This window comes from Neovison vison, chromosome 2, assembly GCF_020171115.1.
Source record: "Neovison vison isolate M4711 chromosome 2, ASM_NN_V1, whole genome shotgun sequence".
Classification (NCBI taxonomy): Eukaryota; Metazoa; Chordata; class Mammalia; order Carnivora; family Mustelidae; genus Neogale; species Neogale vison.
The window spans coordinates 12,641,567-12,660,633 of NC_058092.1; positions in this window are offsets into that span (position 1 = coordinate 12,641,567).

Here is a 19,067-nt window from a genome sequence, read left to right on the forward strand (position 1 = left end):
CTGAGAGCCCTTTTCTGGGATCTGTTAAATAGAGGAATATTTATAAAGTGGCTTAGCACAGTGCCTGGCACATAGTAGGTGCTCAGTAAGGGTTAAGTTTCTCCCTGCGTCCCTGCTCTGCAACAAAAAACCGGGATTAAGGACTCTTGGAGCTATCAACCAATCCTTGTCTTCACAAAGCACGCCCTGAAGCCCTAGCCTGCTGCCAGCTAAGATGCCTTTTCATCCTGTCCTTTTGATGAACTTTTGCACTAAGATGTTAGGATCTTGATCTACAACCCCTCCCAGGCATCTTTGGCTTCTTAAAGAGGCCCTAAAATCAGAGTGTGAAAGGTGGGTCCAACTCTTTTCTGTAATTAAGACAGAGTTCACTGGACTCACCCAAATTCAGGCCACTTCCGTGGACCCTCGAATATTGTCTCCCTCCAGGGAGAGAATCATGCTTAACCTAGCAAGGGCAAACACTGAGAAGGTTGAAGACACAGATTCATTTCGATGAGCCTTCTGGAACCCTGGCCGGGGGCTCGCCACTGCCCAAGATAGACCTGATTCCCACGGCCCCTGGATTCCATGAGGAGTGGACACCACCCGAGTGAGGTGGGGAGCAGGTGACAGCCACCTCTTCTGTGACCCTACACTCAGGGGGGTCGCTGTCTTCACCCAGCCCTCTGGGCCAGCAAACCAGGCTCCTGGAGGAGGTGTGTGAGCCCGAGGCATGGCTCCCGTAGGAGACATTCAGTTGGGGGAGGGAGTTGGCCGTAATCCGTGTTTAATTTCTCCAGGGCCTCCATTATAAATTCCATAACTCTACCAGTCAAAACATGACTAATTTCTGGGACTGCAGCCCCCACCTGGGAGCCGAAAGCCCTGTGCTACTTTTGCTGCCTTTTATCACCACTAATAAAGGCTTGGCAGTCAGAATTTAGCTGCTGTGGGTGGTTTCCTTGTGCACGTGGGCTCCTCCCTTCCCCCCACAGGGTCGTTATAGAGTAAGTGCTTGCTTGCTGGGCTGCTTTTCGACCAGCTCTGTAATATTCTCAGCCTGAAAAGCTGGGGCCACGGTATTCAGGGTTAATTGGGCCTTTGATGATTCTGACAAGGGCAGGACTGCTGAGTGATTTATGGAGGAAAGAATGGGTTCATTGAAAGTAAATAGAGCAGAATTGCAGGTGTGATGTTTCACCCACCGAGGGAAGACTCGGTGTCCTTCCCCCACCCCGCCTAACAGTCCTTGGGAGAGAGCCAGGTAGGCAGTGGACCTCTGCATGACCCCACTTCACCCCCGCTAACTGTGCACCTCTGGGCAGGTTACTCAGCCTTGCTGAGCCTGTGCCCTCGTGGGGAAGACAGTTCCGGCGAGGCCTGTCTTCTGCAGGGTTTTGTGAGTTTGCACTTAGCGAAGTGCTTGGCCCACCTGGAGGCTGGCCAGGGCTGCAAGGATCCCCTCTGGTCCTGTCATGTTATCTAACACCTTAGTCATTCCGTATTCATTATGAAGTTTCTCCCACAGGTCTTGCTAAGGTATTAGTTTGTTGTGTTTGCAATAAACAACCGGCTTTGCTTTCACCTCTCTAAAAATAGTGCCCGTTTCCAACTGCCTGGCCTTGGAGTTGAGGTGGTCTCACGGCAGGTGGGAAACGGTGGGCCACAGAGCCTTTGCCACAGGGAGTTCGGGGTGGGGGTGGGTTTGGTGCACTGGGTGGAGCTGGTGGGCATTGGGGCCTGGCCCTGCCTGGGAAGAGAAGGGTGGGATAGTCAAGGGCCAAGGACCTGGAGATGATCATAGAGTCCTAGGTGAGCCCTAGGAGCAAGGCATTGAAGGCTGAAGCGGAGGTTCTAGAGACCAGAGTCTTCGCCTGGGCTCTGTCACGTTCTAACGTGTGACCTCAAGCTGAAACTCAGTGCTTCTGAGCTTCAAACTTGCACCTGTAAATTGAGGGTACTAACAGTATCTACCTCATGGTGTAGAGAAGGCGATGGGAGCTACTGTCCTCCAAGTGCTTAGCACAGTGCCTAGCACTTAGTCCAATGGTCATTGGCACCAACAGCCCCTGCTACTCTGAGGTCACTGGCCATACTGGAGGCTGTGGGTTTGCTGCCGCATATCAGTGTCTCACCAGAGGTAGACAGACCCCTCAGGAAGACCTGGGTCCCCCAGAACAGCACATCCTCGACCCTGCACCGAGCAGGCTGGCTTCTCCTCCAAGCTAGCTCTTCTCCTGCTCCCACCTCCCCAGAGGTGGGTAATAGCTTTAATGTGGAAGTCTCTTGCCTTCTAGCTTCTGGGGATTTGTGTCAAAAGAGAGAGTGTCAATGTCAGCCAAGGACACCTGTAAGTGAAAGTGTTGACCCGGTGGCCAAGACTTTGGAATTCAGATTTACCTTGACGATGAATCAGAGTAGCAATAAATAACCACCTTCTTGTGGTCTCCGACTCAGCCACTTCTCCCCTACTCAGCATCGACTCACCCTGCCTAGGCTCTCGTCTCTCACCTGGGTTCCTGGGAGCCCCTCCCACCTGCTTGACTCCCGCTCTGCCTCCATTTGGTTTCTTTTCCATGCTACTTCTGGCCGGAGGGAGCCCAGTAAATGTATGACTGAACGATTTACTGGGCAGGTACTATGTGCGAGCACCATTGAAGACCCTGGGGTTAGTGCAGTGCACAGAACACAGACTCCTGCCTTCACGCAGCTTACATTCTCATGGAGAGACAAAGCTGTCTTTTGAAAAATAAAGCAGGGAGAGGAAAGAGAGAGGAAACACAGAGAATAGTCAGCTAGCTCTTCGTTCTCTCCTGAGGACCAAGCGAAAGCGTGTGGTTCCAGTACCCTGCAGGATACTCACACAAGCTGTTTGTCGAATTTTCTGGCCTGGCGTTAAATATTGGCCTGGGCTTGGGAGTCCATTTATTGAACTGGCTTTCAAGGGGCTCTGAAAGCTTGTCACCTGTAGGGTTTTGTATTTAGGGAGCTGCCTGAGAGAGTTTTCTGTGGCGGGGAGAATGGACCTGATTGTAGAGCTAGGGAGGAAGCCCAGAGAAGTGAGGACAGGCTCGGGGTCCCTCTTATTAGTAGCAGAGCAAGGTCCCCATCGGGTCATCTTGTTTAACAATCCTGGCTTCTGCTTACTGAGCACATACTCTGTCTTACCCGCTGGAGAGTCGCAGATGAGCGGTTTCCATGAGGGGCTCACTGTCCAGACCCTCAATTTCACTGTCTGAGTTTTTATCCCCAATTCTACTATTATTATTAATTATTATTTCATTATTTTTCTCACCAGAGCACATACCCTCCCCAATGTCTGTCACCCGGCCACCCCATCTCCACCCCCCCCCCAGCAACCCTCAGTTTGCTTTCTGAGATTAAGAGTCTCATATGGTTTGTATCCCTCTCTGGTTCCAAAATCTATTATTTAAGGCTCCACAACCTTCCTCCCAAATGCTGGAATGTTCCAGGCACACCCTCCATGTAAATGTCCCCTGCCTTCCCCTGACCCTCTTCCTCTCTCTTCGGTCTGGCTCAAAATGCCATCCCCTGCCACAGTCTCTGTGTCCCTGGCCCTCCCATGCAATGAGTTGGGGGCAATACCTTTGCTTCTTTGTTATTTTGGGGAGGCCAAACTGTGGCTCCTGGGGTCCAGGGAACTTAGCTCAAAATCCAGGGGCAATAGCCACGTTGAGTGGAGACCTGGAGTGTGTGTTTAGGTGGGAGACCCAGGTTCCAACTCAGGGTCCACTTGGAGCATTGGTGGTCTCACTTAGAAATGAGGGAAGACAAGAAGACATAGCGGGGCCTAGCACATGAGGCACCCAGTGCAGTGCCTGGCTCTGTGTTCAGGGCAAAGCTCGTACAGACGTGCTCTCTGCAGCCAGAGGGCCTGGGTTTAAATCCTAACTCTGTTGCCCTCCAGCACAGTGACTTTGGATAAGTCACCTGACCCCACCTGAGTTAATGCCTGCCTGGTGGGGCTTGGGGGTCACTCAGCCAGAGCCTACAGGACGCCCATGGGCACAAGTGTTTCCTGGAATAAACCTGTGGTCTCACCATTGCTATGGCTAGGGAGAAAGACTAGACTGTTACAGAAGGAAACAGAAGAGGCAAAGTCTCTTCCTAATTCATAGACAGGGAAACTGAGGTCCAGACACTCCCAGACCTGCCCTCGCCGCTCAGTACCTCTGTCTCCTCTGCCTGCGCCACCCACCCCCAGGACTGGAGGACAGTCCCGTGGCAGTGTCCTGCCTTCCCCAAGGGTCACCTCCCAGGGGGTGTCTGTGGGGGACGTGTAGCTGACTCCCCATCCTGATCCCCACTTAAGGAGCTCAGACTCTGGTCCCATGGAGCCTGCTCCTCTCCCCGCTAAACAAGAAAAAATGTCTTGGATACGCCTTTGCCACAGCCAGTCCTAATCTGCAAACCCTGTAATTCTCTGAAAGGGAGAAGGGGGGAGAAAAAGCACCTAAGCAGTCTCTCCGACTCCTGGGCCAAGATTTAGTGATGGGAGCTGTAGCGAGGTCTCGCATTACTGAGCCTTCATTACTTTTACAAAATATGTTCCGGTGGGTTCACCCGCAGCTATAAAGCGCCGTCGTAAATAATTAAACTCCACTTGTCAAGAGGTGGTTGGCGAACCAAGCCACCGTGCAGGGACGCGCTGGGCTGGGAGGCGGAGTTCTGGGACCCGGCTGGGGCGTCTGACCCCCGTGACCTTGGGCCGGTGGCTTCCTCTACCGGGGCCTTGGCCTCCCCACAGGCAAGTCAGAAGGTTGGAGCAGCCGGCCTCCAAAGCTTCCGCAGGCTCTTACAGTCAAAGCTGCTCACCTCCAGTGTGTGTGCATTTCAGGGAGGGTGGTTCCGGGACCCCCAGTCTTGCCTCCTTCTGTGTATCCTTCTATCTACCCGAAGTCCAAGTGCTGTCGGGCCCCTGGGGAGCAGGTAATTGTGGCTCAGGTACCTCCACTCTTTCAAATCTCACCGTCCAGTAGAGGAAACCCTCTGGGAAACTGAGCACGACCCTCGGGAGGCCCAGACCCCTGCGGAAGCAGAGGGGAGGGCCCAGGAAGGCTACCTGGAGGAGATCTTGTTGAGCCCAGCCTGAGAGAATGCGTAGGAGTCGGAAGAGGGAGGCCATTCCAGGTGGAGGGAATGGCCCGTGCAGAGGTGCAGAGGAGAGCCCAGAATTCAAAAGCTGGCCCGCAGTTCTGTCAAGAGCCAAAGGGACCCAGGATGGCTGGTGCGTGATAAAGCGGACCGGGGCCTTGAATGCCTAGCAGAGGGGTGTGTCCTGACCTCGAAGGGGGAGGAGTGTCTGTGGTTCTGAGCTTCAGTCGGTGGCAGGGTACTGGGCACAGCTGTTGGAGTTTAGGCCCGTTCCAGTCCCTGGGAGACAATTGGCCCTGACAAACCCCACTACCTTCCCCCACGTTATCACCTGAACATTTCCTGAGTGCATCGCTGCCCTCACTGTGCCTCCCCAGCCAGCCAAGCACCCAGGGCAGGCAGAGCCACCTCGCCAAGGGAGCTGATGGAAGAACCCCAACCCGGAACCTCAGGGAAGGGCAGGTACCCCACCCATCTCCCTTGGTAGAGGGGGGACACTCAGAACTCTCAAGAGCTCCCACCGCCAAACTCCCCTCCTCATCTCCAGCCCCCTCTTGGCTTTTTCCAACCTCTTTTACACTAGAGGTGGGAAATCAGCCAAGGGCAGCAATGCCGGTTCTCACCGGGTCTCTTGTAAATCCTGCTTGGGTGGTCTCTGCACCTCAGCTGGAAATGCAGGCATGATTGGGAACTATTGTCTCTGAGCGCCATCTGAACGGACACCAAAATAGCTCCATCTTCACATCTACTTCCCTTCAAACATAACTCGAGCATTCCTACCTCAGGACCTTTGCACATTCGGCTCTCTCTTCCTCTGCCTGAATATCTGTCCTCGGATCCCTGCATGGCTGAGGCCTCACGATGACCTTGGATATGTCCCCTTGTCCTGCACTTCCCCTCCCCAGCTGATGGTATCCACAGTCTAGCCTGCAGGGTTTGATCAAGACACCATCAGACAATGGGACATCTGAAAGGAACCGAGGTAGTGTGGACTGCAGAGCTCTGTCCACCTGTTTGATGCAGATGGCTAAGGTATTTGCTGGTCCGAATGGCGTGAGCCAGCCTGCCCAGCTTTCCCTGGGTTCTCTCCTGCCCTGATGGGTCCAGAGCTGGATGGAGATGCTCAGACCCTCTAAGAGAATGAAAAGGCTGGGGTGGGGGGTGCAGGTTAAGTGTGAATATTGTAACAGAAAGAAGCAAGGAGGTGACCTGGGCAGGTGACAAGGAGCTGTTGACCGCTTCCCTGCCCAGGGAGAGGCCATGGAGATCCCTGAGACGGCTCAGGAATGAGAGGAGAGCCCGCCGTGAGCGGGGATGGTGGGTGCTGGCAGAGGTGAGAAGTGGGTCTTTACCCAGGGGAGAGCCAGCTGTCACAAGGGGCTGGACTGCAGGGGGCCTGCTCTGACCTGAGACGAAATTGCAGGGAGGAGGTGGGGCCCGCAGTGCCTGGGACATGTGGGAGGTGCAGCAGAGGAAGCCAGCCTAGATGCTGGAGAATGGGATGCAGATGCGGTTTCTCAGGGGCTCTGGCCCTGGTCTCAGGTTCCCTCGGCCGGCTTAGGTCGGAGCTAAGATGGGGGCCTAAGGGCCTGGAACTCTCACACCAGACATTTTCCTTTGTCCTAATCTTAATGGGATCAGGATTTTAAATGAGGCCATTTAGCTGGTGGAGAATGGGGCAGCTGAGCAGCTACTGGGTGCTGGGGACAGTGTTAGCCACCACCTTGCAGGAAGGTGAGGTGGGTGATGGGCATAGATGCCCATCCCCGGGGGGTGGGGGTTGCCTGCAGACCCTCTCCAGGAATACTGAGCCCTGTTCTGAGGTCAGTCCTCACCTGGGCCAGGCCTGGGGAGTCAGTGCTCCAGGAGTGACCCTCTGCCAGCCCAGCTTTCTACCTCTGCCTCAGGGTGGGGGTGGGGGAGGGTTCTGAGCTGTGCTCCGCCCACTCTCTCAGAGCCTCCCAGCGGGATTGGACCTTGCTTGCCCACAGTGGTAACAGCTCAGAGCCACCCTTTATGGTGTTCCTTCCTCCTTCTGTCACTTTGGGACTCCCTTGCTCTGTGTGTGACGTCCTTTCTAATTGACTTGTAGCCAAATCTTTGCCTTCTTTGGGGGGAACCCAAACTGAGAAACATGGTCAGGAGAATAGAAGAAGACGGGGTGTGTAGTTTTTCTCATGGAGAAACACAAGTTCACGGAGGGCCAGTGGCTTCCCCCATGACACCCCGCCAGGAAGGGAAGAGCTTGACTTAGAACCCAGGTCTGTTTTAGTCCATGAGGCCCAGACAGGTAATGCGGGGGAGAGGAAAGAGAAGCCAGGTCTCTCGATCAAAGCCTTCCTGGGGTCTTGTTACAGGGCAGCAGGAGGTCCCTAGGTCATGCCAGCTGGGCTTCCAGAAGATTCTGCAAGTGGCAGAATTTAGGAGAGATGCCGCTGACTCCACACCTTGACAGGGAGGGTCCCTTAAGGCAGGGGCCGAGGGGCTAATACTGTGCATATGAAAGCGAGAAGAGTCAGGGGCTGAGGTGTCTAACCCATGGGAGGGAGGGCTGGGCAGCTGCAGGGTCAGAGTGGGAGGGCCACCCAGAGCGATCCTGGCAGGTGGGGAAGAGGAATTTAAGACCAAATTGGAGGGAACAGACTCCAAGCCAAGCCCCCGCCGCACCCCCCCCCAGCACAGATGGCGCAATTAGAGAACCGCACAGATTCTCTGCCGAAGATGATGCCACTTGAGGAAAGGAAACAGTTCTGTGGGGGGTCTTTTCTCCATTTTAAAAGCAGCCGGCAGTGTGTAATTCCTTCAAGTAAATTGTATGGTTAAGTGCTTAGGGTGGGGACGCAGCCGCTTCCTGGCTTCCATGTGGAAAGGAGGAGGATGCTGGGCCCTTGTATCTGGGGCGCCTGCTGGGGGCAGGCAGGGGCAGATGGCCCCCCCCATATTGTCATCTGAGGCAGGATGGGGTCCACCCCCTCTGCCTTCCCCCGAGATGGCAGGGCCTACCCCAAAACCTGGGTCAGGAGTGGGGGTTTTGAGGGCGTATGTTCCACTGCCCCCCTAGAAGGGACAGTCTCCCCAGGTCCTCCGGGCTCAGGCCTCCCTGCCACCACCCCAGGGTCTGCAGGGGACAGCGGCATCCCCAAGCTTTGGGGCACTCCAAGAGAATGGGGATTCATCTGGCTTGTTTATGAGGTATACAGCAGGTGCTCACTGGGACTTCAGCTCCATCACCCTTGGGGGCACGCTATTGAAATGTTCAGATGCCCGACTCGGTTCCTTTGACAATGGCCAAAGAATAAGGCTTCTCTCTGGGGATTTTTAAGGAGATTCACAGAAGTGGTTCCCGTAGACGGCTGGCCAGTCCCCGGCACATAGAAGGGGTTCAGGAGGTGGTAGGTCTTCTATCCCCTGGATTCTCTCAGCCCTGCGTCCATCCTGTGGCTTCTGGGGCGGGGTGAGGAGTGGGCCACTGTGGACCCAGGGGGCCATGGGGACCATTGGTTCTCCCACCAGCCAGGTCCTTCCGGGCACCCTGGCCCCCTACTCCCACCCCAGGTCCAGACTCCACCTGCAGACAGGGAGGCAGGGGCCTCATGGCAGGGCCTCCTCCCCCATTTCTAACCTGTCACTTGCTTTGAAAAGGTCAGGGTCTTGGTTGGTTTCGAGGGCAGGGATGGGGGCTAGAAGCTCTGGAGATCTCCCCATCCTGTCCCTTTCAAGGGTACACATACGTCATTCTCTTCCAGAGCCGGGGATAGAGAGTGGGAAGATAATTCCAGGGAAGCAAATTGGAGGCTGCTGGGGGTGTGCACACGTGTGTGTGTGTGTGTGTGTGTGTGTTTAAGCTGTTCTTCTCAGGGGCTGTGTCTGATTTTGCATCTCCCTCTGGGTGTCTCAAGATATTTGTCCCTTTCTGCATGTGTGTCTCCTGCACCCATACCTGGGTGTGTGTGTGTGTGTGTGTGTGTGTGTGCGCGCGCGCACACAGAAGGGCACTTGGCTGCCTCAGGCTAGCCCCCTTGTACTCTCCTTCCTCCCAGCTCCCTCCAGACCAGCCCCTAGAGGAGTGGACCAGGTCACCCTACTGTCCCCTCACGAACCCCTCCCTCAGCCCTTTCCTGGTCCCCAGTTGAGGGCCTGCCCCTCAGCCACCACCCTGGGCAGTCTGGGTCGTGGCTGTGGGGTTGGGAGTTGGGGGTGATCTGTCAGGGAGGTGAGGGGGCGTGCATCATGGGGCCTGAATGTCAGCTTATGTGGCAGCTCTTCTAACCCACTGTGGTGTCCCATGCCAAACGGTCTCACCAAAGGCCTGGAAAGTATGGTGCGATGTCCACCCAGCCAGGGCCCTGGGATCTGTGCTAGACACCCACAGATAAGGGATGAGCCACCCTTCATACCCGAGGCAGTGATCCTGGGTGGGGAGGGCAGGCTTGGGATCAGTGCAATTCCATTTCCTTATGGAATGTTCTAGGCGCTTGGATGTCCCTCTACCAGGGCACCCTGGTCTCTCAAATGAAATGCTGGATGTTCCAGACTGACAAGGCCTGGGGACGTTTATGGCACTCGGAGGCCCATGTTCAAGTTTGTCTGTCTTGATAATCCTGATAAAGTCCCTTGTTGGGTCTGGGCCTCAGTTTCTCAAACTGTGTCCTGCAGTGTTGGCCCAGATGTCTTCTAGGGACTTGTCAGCTCAGGTGAAAATGGAGCATAGGGCCCTGTATTAATCAGGATTCTGTGGGAAATAGAATCTGTAGGTGCACACACACACATACACACACACACGTGGGCTGGCAAATATGAGATTTGTAGGGTGAGAGAGACATACAGGTAAGATTTGATATCATGTTCTTGAGTCTGAAATCCACAGACCAGGCCAGGAGGTTGGAAGCTCAGGTGAGTTTTCATGTTTCATTCCAGAGGCAGAATTGCATCTTTTCCCAGAAACCTCTGTTGTTGCTCTTCAGGCCTTCGACTGATGAGATGAGGCCCACCCACCTTTTGGAAGGCAATCTGCTTTACTTGGTGTCTACGGATGTAAACCTTCCTCTCATTGAAAAAAGACCTCCACAGCAACACCTAGACTGGTGTTTGGCCAAATAACTGGACACCACAGCCTCCCCGAGTTGACACATAAAATTAACCATCAGAGCACGTGTTCCCTAGGCAATATGGCACCTGCTCCAGGCCCCTACATCTCCTTGGACTCACCATATTCTGCATCTCGGGATTTAAGCGGGTGCTTATGTTTGAGCACAATGGTTTCCCCACGAGCATGGAAGCTCCTTGCAGTGGAGTGTATTTTGTTCACTAGCTCCTAGCTCCTGGGCACGCAATTGGCACTTGCTAGGATTTTGTGTAATATAAGCTTCCACAAGGGCAGGGATTGTTGTCTGTTTAATTAACTGCTATATCCACTTCCGGTTCTCTAGGTTCTTAACAAATATTTATGGAATGAATGAAGGAAGGAATGCTCCTAAGATGTTTTTGGAGTTAAGAGGTCCAGATGGATTTCTGCTGCTACTTCCTCCTTTTGCTCCAAGAAACTAGACTGAAGCCCTAGCCTGAGTGTTACGGCCTTCTGGTCGGCCTGGGACACCCCCTCCCCTCGCCCTCCTCTGCCTAGCCAAGTCTGGTGGACCTCAGAGGTCCGCTCTGGCCCAGCTGCCCCAGCGAGTTCCCACGCAGACAGCCCCGCCCACCCAGGTGGCTCCTCCCGCCTCTGCTGGCTGCAGCAGGTGCATAGCCATAGAAGGCACCACGAGGGGTATAGTGACTGCTCTGGACTCGGCTTCCTGGCTAGACGGAGTGAACCAAGAGGACCAGGTTGGAAGGTCCAGCCTCCTCATTTCGCACAGGGGTCACCAAGGCTCCATGATGGGAAGCACCCCATGGGGGCCACGGGCATGATAGTAGCGGGGACTGGACGGACTCCTGACCTCTCAGTCCATCCAAAAGCCCCATCCATTGCACCTTCTGAAGACCTCTCAGTTCAGACTTCTCTCCCTCTTGGCAACCTTGATGCTTGTCCAAGCTCCCGTCGCCTCACGCTGGGAGGCTGCAGGGCCTCCTTCGTGGCCTCCTGCCTCCTCCCCTCCTCCACTTCCGCCCGGCAGTGATCCCGCAGCAGCTCGAGCCTCGGCTGCAAAGCCTTTTCTCCATGCACTCCCTCCCTGCCACCCCTCCAGCCTTCTCTCCACCCAGCTGCCAGAATGATAGTTTAAAAATATAAATTAGATCATGACATTCGCCTGCTTAAAACCCTCCAGGGGCTCCCATTACAGTTAAAATAAAATCCAAAGCTCTGCAACAGGAGTTGGCAACCTTTTTTGTAAAGGCCCAGATAGTAAATATTTTCGGCTTTGTGGGCCATATGGTCTCTGTCGCAACTATACAACACTGCCTTTATGGCACAGAAGTGGCCGTGATTCGCAAATGAATGGGTATGGCTGTGTTCCAATAAAGCTTTATTTAGAAGAACAGGTGGTGGACTGAACTTGGCCCCCGGGCTGCAGTTCGCTGACCCCTGACCTACAGGGTCTTGCATGGTCCTGTCCTCACCCCTCCCACCTCGTCACTCACCATTTTCCTAACAGTTTCTTCTGGCCCACGGGGTCCTTCAAGCCTTCCAGATACCCGGGGCTTAGCCCAGCCCCAGGCCTTTGTTTCGTGCTTCCTTCGGCCTGGAATACTTTTCTTCAGATCTTCCTAAGACTGACCTCCCATTGGGATGCCTGGGTGGTTCAGTCTATTAAGCATCTGTCTTTTGTTCAGGTCATGATCTTGGGGGTCCTGGGATCGAGTCCTGCCTCAGGATTTTTGGTCAGCAGGGAGTCTGCTTCTCTCTCTACCTGCTGCTCCCCCTGCTTGTGCTCTCTCTCTCTCTCTCTGACAAACAAATAGAATCTTTTTTTTTTTTTTTTTAGAGAAAGAATTTGAACTCCACTAGGGCATTATTTTGTGTGTCTTGATCGTGGATGTGGCCCCACCACCAGGAAGGATGGCAGGCAGATATGGACGTGTAAATGGTCCATAATGCATATTAACGGGTGCCTTATTAAGTTGCCTGCCCAAGGTCACAAAGACACTGTGCGGCTGGGTTGGGATGGGCCTGCCCTGGCGTTGGGGAGGGCACAGGGCACCACCTCCACGGACCTCTCCTTCCTCTGACGCAGCAGCGTTCTGCCTCTTGTGCCTGCTGTAAAGCTTTTGGCCAACTTCTGGGCCACCCTGTCCTCCAAAGTAGGTATAAAGTCACCACCTTTGGGAGACTCACGTGACCACACTGCGGGTCACATCAAGGAAGCTTGGCTCCACGGACGGAAGTGATGTGGGAGCACTTGAAAATGAAGTGTCTCCCATACGAGTGTTTAATTATCTTTTTATAGGACAGTAACTGGGCATTAAGATTTTTTATAATTATTAATAGAGTATTAAACAATGAATTATCATGAACAATTAAAATTAATTACATTTCTTGGAGTTAATTAAATTACTCCTTTAACAGGACAAGTGGCTAAGCAGACATAAAAATTAGGAACAGGTACTACAAAAGTCTGCAGGAAGCGGTTGGGATGAGGCAGGGTGCACTTCCCTGTCTCGCCAGGGGGAGGGGCTCCACGAACAGGCTGGGCCTTGGGAATCTCACAGTTCAGCTGAGCAGAAGGAGGAGGGGGAGGGGGAACTGAACTGGGTGGACCTGGCCTCCCCCCACCCCGCCCCCCACAGGATCCTGCTTGAACTTCTACCTCCCAAGCCTGGACTAACGGAGACCTCCCTGCCCCTCTGACCTTTCTTTCCATTCTTCTTCCTTCTTAAACCTTTCCTCCTCTCTTTGATATGCGGGTGGGCATTGGAAGCACAGGGATCAATCAGTCAAAATTCCATCCTGCCTGGAGCTCACGGTCAAGGAGAGAGACGTAGCCCTGTATTCAAAACAGAAAGAGTCAGACAGCTGGGCTTGACTTCGGATGCCACCTCTTAACCAGCGGTGTGACCTTGGGCAAATTACTTGTTTTCTCTGTACCTAAGTTCCTTCCTCTGTAAGACAGCACCTCTCTCCTGGAGGGACATGAGTTCTGACATATAGGGAATGTAGTCCAGTGCTTGGAACATAGTAAGTGCTTGATACCTGTTAATATCATCATCGCTGTTGGCCGTCCAATTTGCTCTTAAGCAAAGGAAAGAGAAGTTACCTGGCCTATTTAAAGGCAGAAAAGCATTTTTGGAAATTAAATCCTTATCCGAGTCTTTACACATAAGTAGGCCTTGGCAAGGTGGAGCTGTGAGGGAAGAGTATTGCAGGCAGAGGGAACAGCATATGCGAAGGCCCAGAGGTGCTACCTGGACAGTGCCAGCGTGTTCCAGGACAGTTGCCTAAGTTGTGGACTGGGGAAAGACATGGCTTTGGAGGCGTGTGGGGGCCTGCCTCCGAAGCAGTCATGCCCTTGTCTGGCCCCTCCCACGCTGAACTGTGGTGGGTCTATGTGACTGATGGTACATGACAGAGGTGATGATATGTCACTCTTGGGGCTGGGTCCTAAAAGGCAGTATGGCTCCTTCCTTGCTCTTGGATCAGCTGCTTTGGGGGAAGGCAGCTACCGCTTCCAGTCGTCCTAGGGAGAAGTCCACGTGAGGAACACGGAGGCCTCCTAGCGATGGCCACATAAAGGGACCATCTTAGAACTGGAGGCACCAGCCCCAGTCAAGACTGTGGGGGGCTGCCACCCTGCTGATACATTGGCTGCCTTGTGTGGGACAGCCAAGCTGGGTCCACCAAGAGAAGCTGCTCTAGACAGCAACCCGCGGACCCTCAGGGAGATGATCAATGTTTTTGGTTGTTTGAAGCCACTGTGTTTTGGGATCATTTCTTACATTACAATACAATACAATACAAATGATCATTAATAAGGGAGGAGAGCAGAGCCCCAATTGTGAAGGGTCTGGTTGGGGACCTAAAATGGGGGTAAAGTCAGATTTGCAGGTTAGAAAGGCCATTCTGGCCACAGCAGAGAGGATGGATTGGGGGATGCTTTGAGCTGAGAGTTACGGCTCCTTTATTATGTTCCAGGCACCATTCCAAGTACTTTGCACTATTAACTCATTTAATCCTCTGAACAATACTGTCAGGTAGGTGCTATGCTCAGGCTAATTTTATTTTATTTTGCTTTTTAAAAGAATTTATTTATTTATTCGAGAAAGAGAGCACACAAGCAGGGGGAGCAGCAGAAGGAGAGGGGGAAGCAGGCTCCCCACTGAGCAGCGAGCCCCACATGGGGCTCAATCCCAGGAATCTGGGAACATGACCTGAGCCCAAGGTAGATGCTTAACTGACAGAGCCATGCAGGTGCCCCCTCATGCTAATTTTAAAGATGGAAGAGATTGGGGAAGGTTGGAAAAGCTGCTCAGTATCGTACAACTAACAGTCACGGTGAAGCTGGGTTTTGAACTCAGGCAATTTCGTGCTTCCTGCTCTCTCTGGCTTCCCTGGAGGCCAGTGTCAGGGACGCAATCACGTATGCCAAGGAGTTGGGAGCCCTGGATTGGGGACATGCTTGAGAAATGCTGTTGCAGACTTGGGACCCGCTTGGACAAAAGGAGAAGGACAAGGAAACATTCACGGGTTCCTGCCTCCATTCTCCTCTTGGACTCAGGGTCAAAGGTGGATCCAGAACTGGAAGTGGGGCAGGTGTGGGGGCAATGTGAGGTGGTCGTTTTGGGGGTATGCGAGTTTGAGGTCCCAAGGACATCCAGGTAGCTTCTGGGGGACGAAGAGTGTAGGCCGTGCTGTCCTGCCAGTCCTGGGAGCACCCTCAGCTTCTGGAGAGATGTGTGCTCCCCCAGTCTGTTCCCGCAACAGGTCCCGGGGACCCTGATCATCTCTGATCTGGGGTGATAATTCAAATTTGAGGAAGGGGGACTCCCAAGGGCAGGGACAGATGGCAGATGGCCGCCACCATTGGCATCGTTGCAAGTTTTCCATTTGGGCTTCCAGAGTCTCCTTGGGGGGCGAGAGGGAGGCCGAGTATGGGGGCAGGGGTGTCCGAGCTGTTTCTCACTCCAGCGACTCTTTTCATTATTTTCAAATCTAGAAGCTACGTGGATGGTGAGCATGAATTTTCAAGCCACGTACTGTGGCGTGCCAGGCACTGTAACTTTATTTTTCTCTCGCGGAAGGGAATTTCTGTCCCCAGCTCCCTTTCTGCCTGAGGGCAGAAAATGTAATCTCAGACAATTCCAGGTAAACTCAGTCATTCCAGGTTTAAGCTCCGTTTGATTGGGGACGGCCTTCCTTCCTGCTCCTCTGGGGGCTAAGTTCCGGGAGCTTCGTGGAACCGGCAGGCCACATCGGCGCCTGGTCGTCAGCATCCGCCCCCAAGGGTCTCCACCAGGGTTGACGGTGTCAGGACTTCTCCCCACTCCCCAGCCCCCGCCTACCCCAGGTGTCCAAGTTCCTGTCTGATCTCCAAGAATTCGGGGAACTGTGTCTCATCTCCGTCTCTCGAGGGAGAAGACAGGGAGGAATCCGCAAATCGCTCTGCTCCTTAGAGCACAAGCCCAGAATTTAACCCCAGTTCCCCAGGGGCAGCTGCTGGCTCGAGGTCTGTTTGCAAAGATCTTTGGGATTCTTCGCTGCTCCAGACATTGCAGGTGAGCCTAGCGGGGCAGAGCTCTGAGCTTTTGCATGAGAAGTGATGTTTACCCAAGAGCTCTGCCCTCTCCCTCCCTTGCTCACCATCCAGATGCTGTGGAAGAGCCTGCCGGTTCCTGAAGTCACACCAGGTCTGGGGCGGGAGTGGGGGGGTGCGGCGCAGAAGCTGGGTGCCCTGGACAGACCCAGGAAGTGGGCAGGAGACACCTACCTTTTCCCAGGTGGGGCCCCAGGTGCTCAGAAAAGGATGGACCTTGGTCTGGGTCATTTGGCATCAAAGGGGTGGAAGCCGGCCTAGCATTCACAACAGCTGGAGAAAGCAGGGACCTTGGGCTGCATCTGCAACAGGGAGGGAGGGGGTGTGAAGACAGAAACTCCCCCACGTCAGTCGGAGTGATTGCCCCCTGAAAGCTAGGCCACTGGCTGCTGGGACGCAACCTCCCACCCCCCGCAACCCTTCCCACATGAAGGAAGAGAACTTACTGTGGGCCGTGACCTCTTCCGTGCACACAGTGGATCTACGCGACACACCTTGTTATTTCCATTTTACGGATGAAGAAACTAAGGCTCTTTGCCGTGAGATGCCCGAGTCCCATTATAGATCAGCGACCGAGAGGGCAGTTTTAAAAATTGCTGTTGTTTTATTATTATTATTTTTTAATATGGGCCCATCAGAACAACGTAAACAATACTAAAGTACATAAGATTGGACTAGATTTTTCCAGGCTTCTTTCATGCTCTGTCCCTTGCATTGCCTCCCACCCGAGGTAACCGATCCCCTCCCGTGCGTGTGAGTGTGCGCAAACCTACAGGCAGGCACGCAGGGGCGCGGGGAGAATGAGGGGTGCCATTGCACGTGTTCCTTAACAGAATATTGCATACTGGATGGTGTATTCTGCCCATCTCGGTCAAGGTGATGGGTGCAAGATACTGTGTCTGTAGTTTCCAGCAGCTAATGGCTTAGTCAACCAGCCTCCCTCTTGAGGCACATCCCAGCCGCCTCAAGGTTTCTGCTCTTACCACATAGCGAGAGCCGTCCTGGAATGGACGTCTGTCGGGAATGGCATTTTCATGTCTAAGGATCAATTCCGGAAGTGGGACTGTGGGTCAAGGGTTACAAACATTTTATGTCCCTGCAGATACCAGAGGCGGGATTTGAATCCAAATATGTCCGACTCCAAAGCACAAGGAGGACCCAGGCAAACAGGTGGTGGCCTGACCCCCAGGTACCATTCTGGAGTGTCCAGCCTGGGGCACAGGGAGGCCGGCACCCCAGCCCATCGCAGCACCCCAGGAGCCCCTGCCCATGGGCTGCGGCCATCACCCTCCCCGTCCTGGAACCTCAGAACGCACGGCCTGATTCATTCTCAGAAGCACCCTGTGAAGGAAGGGGATGCGGATGGTCTTCCGCATTTCACAGATGGGGAAACTCGCAGTAGCAGGAGGCACAGGGCTGAGGCCGGGATGGGGGTTTGGGGGCTGAGGCCGGAATGGGGAATTATCGGAGCTAAGTCAGACTAGATGGTAGGACTCCAAAGCAGATCTTTGAGGCTGTCTTTGTGGGGCAGGAAGGATTCTCTCCGTGCTCCCCGAGGGGGGAAGCTGGGGCAGGTAAACCACCCTACCCTCTGCTCCTGGCCCCGTCCGGGTATGGGCTCCGTGCTGCCATGGGAGAGAGGCCAGATTCCCTCCCTCTCCAGCTGTCTGAGACACTGGGGCGCACGTGCACAACTCTCATTAGAGAGATGATGGATGTGCTTTTGGCCTTGAAGAGAAGGAGCCATGGGAGGGGGGGCCCAGGGAGGGGACAGCGCCAGGGCCCCCTGCCGGGAAAGGAGAGTGGGGCCCCAGCTGCCTGCCTGATTGAGGGCAGAGGAAGGCAGGATGGGGCAGGGGCAGGGTGGGAAGGCAGAGCTGGAGCTCCCAGTCCGAGTAAAGTCCAGCGAGTAACAATCCTGCCCTTGGACGGCTCCCAGTCGTATGGAGAAGAAAATGGAAAACTACAAGAAAGGCTTCACGCTATTTTCAATTGCTGGAAATAGGAAAGGCAGCACCTACCTCGAGGGGTGACGTGAAGGACAGGGTGGCTGTGTGGGAATTACAGGGACTTGGCTGGCACTGCCCAGCCACCGGCAAGCTGTGTGACCTCGGTGGTGTTACCTTTCCCCTCTGAGCCTATTTCCTCACTAAAAACAGGGATACTATCTAAGTGAGTTAACCCTTATATAGCCCCAAGGACCGTGTGTTTGGCTGTGAGCACAAATGATAATGACTCTGATTCATTGTATTTGGGCGAGTTTATTTTATTTTATTTATTTCTTATTTTTCAATGTCTTAAAAAGATTTATTATTTATCTATTTATTTGTTTGCTTATTTATTTGAGAAAGAGTGAGCAGAAGGAGGGGTAGAGGGGGAGGGAGAGGGACGGGGACAAGCAGACTCCCTGCTGAGCACAGAGCTGACTGGGGGCTAGACCTCATGACCCTGAGATCATGACCTGAGCCCAAATCAGGAGTCTGATGCTTAACCAACTGAGCCACCTAGGCACTCTATTTGGGCAAGTTTAAATCACGGAGGGCTTCCTGTAGGAGGAGAGGCCTGAGGCTAGACTTGGAGGACTCGGGCTCCTTTCCAAGTGCCTCTGGAGGGTCTCAGCTGCTGGACCGTCTAGGCTTTCGGGGCCTCACTGCTTCTCCTTGCTCCTCCTCCGGGCAGCTGAGCCGAGTACATCAGGCGTGATGACATGGTCAAAGCAAGAAGACGTGTTTAAACGTGATAAAGGAAAAATATAATGGAGGTCATGAAAGGAACTGGAAGATGCCCACTGGAGGGTCCAGCTGATACCAGAAAAACCACTGGAATCAAATGCCCCCTTGCTTCTTGGCCATGAGTACGCCCCACGAAGTCCACATCAGTAACTCATGTTCACCTGCCTCGGCGAAGAGAACCCACAGGACGCTGGAGTCAGCCCCAGCCGGCAGAGGCGGGAGTGTTGGCACACACTGTGCACTAGTGCTGAGACCATGAGCAGGGACCGCGGAGGCTGTGGAGGCTGGGAGGCTCCTGGGGGCAAGGCTCCTTCCTGGGAGCTGCTTCTTCGTGACTTCCCGATTGGCTTCTGTAGCTGGCTTCTCTGGCCTTGACCTAAGAGACCTACCATCTGCTCTTGTCTGTTTAAACCCCCTAGCTCTTGCCCTGTGTAGGCTCCCCAAGATGGAGGTGACAGGGGTTGTTGCTTACCGGGACAGGTGGGGCTGAATGGAAATTAATGGGAAGTTGGATGGTCAGAGACCCAGAGTCCAGCTTGGTAGGAGAGAATGC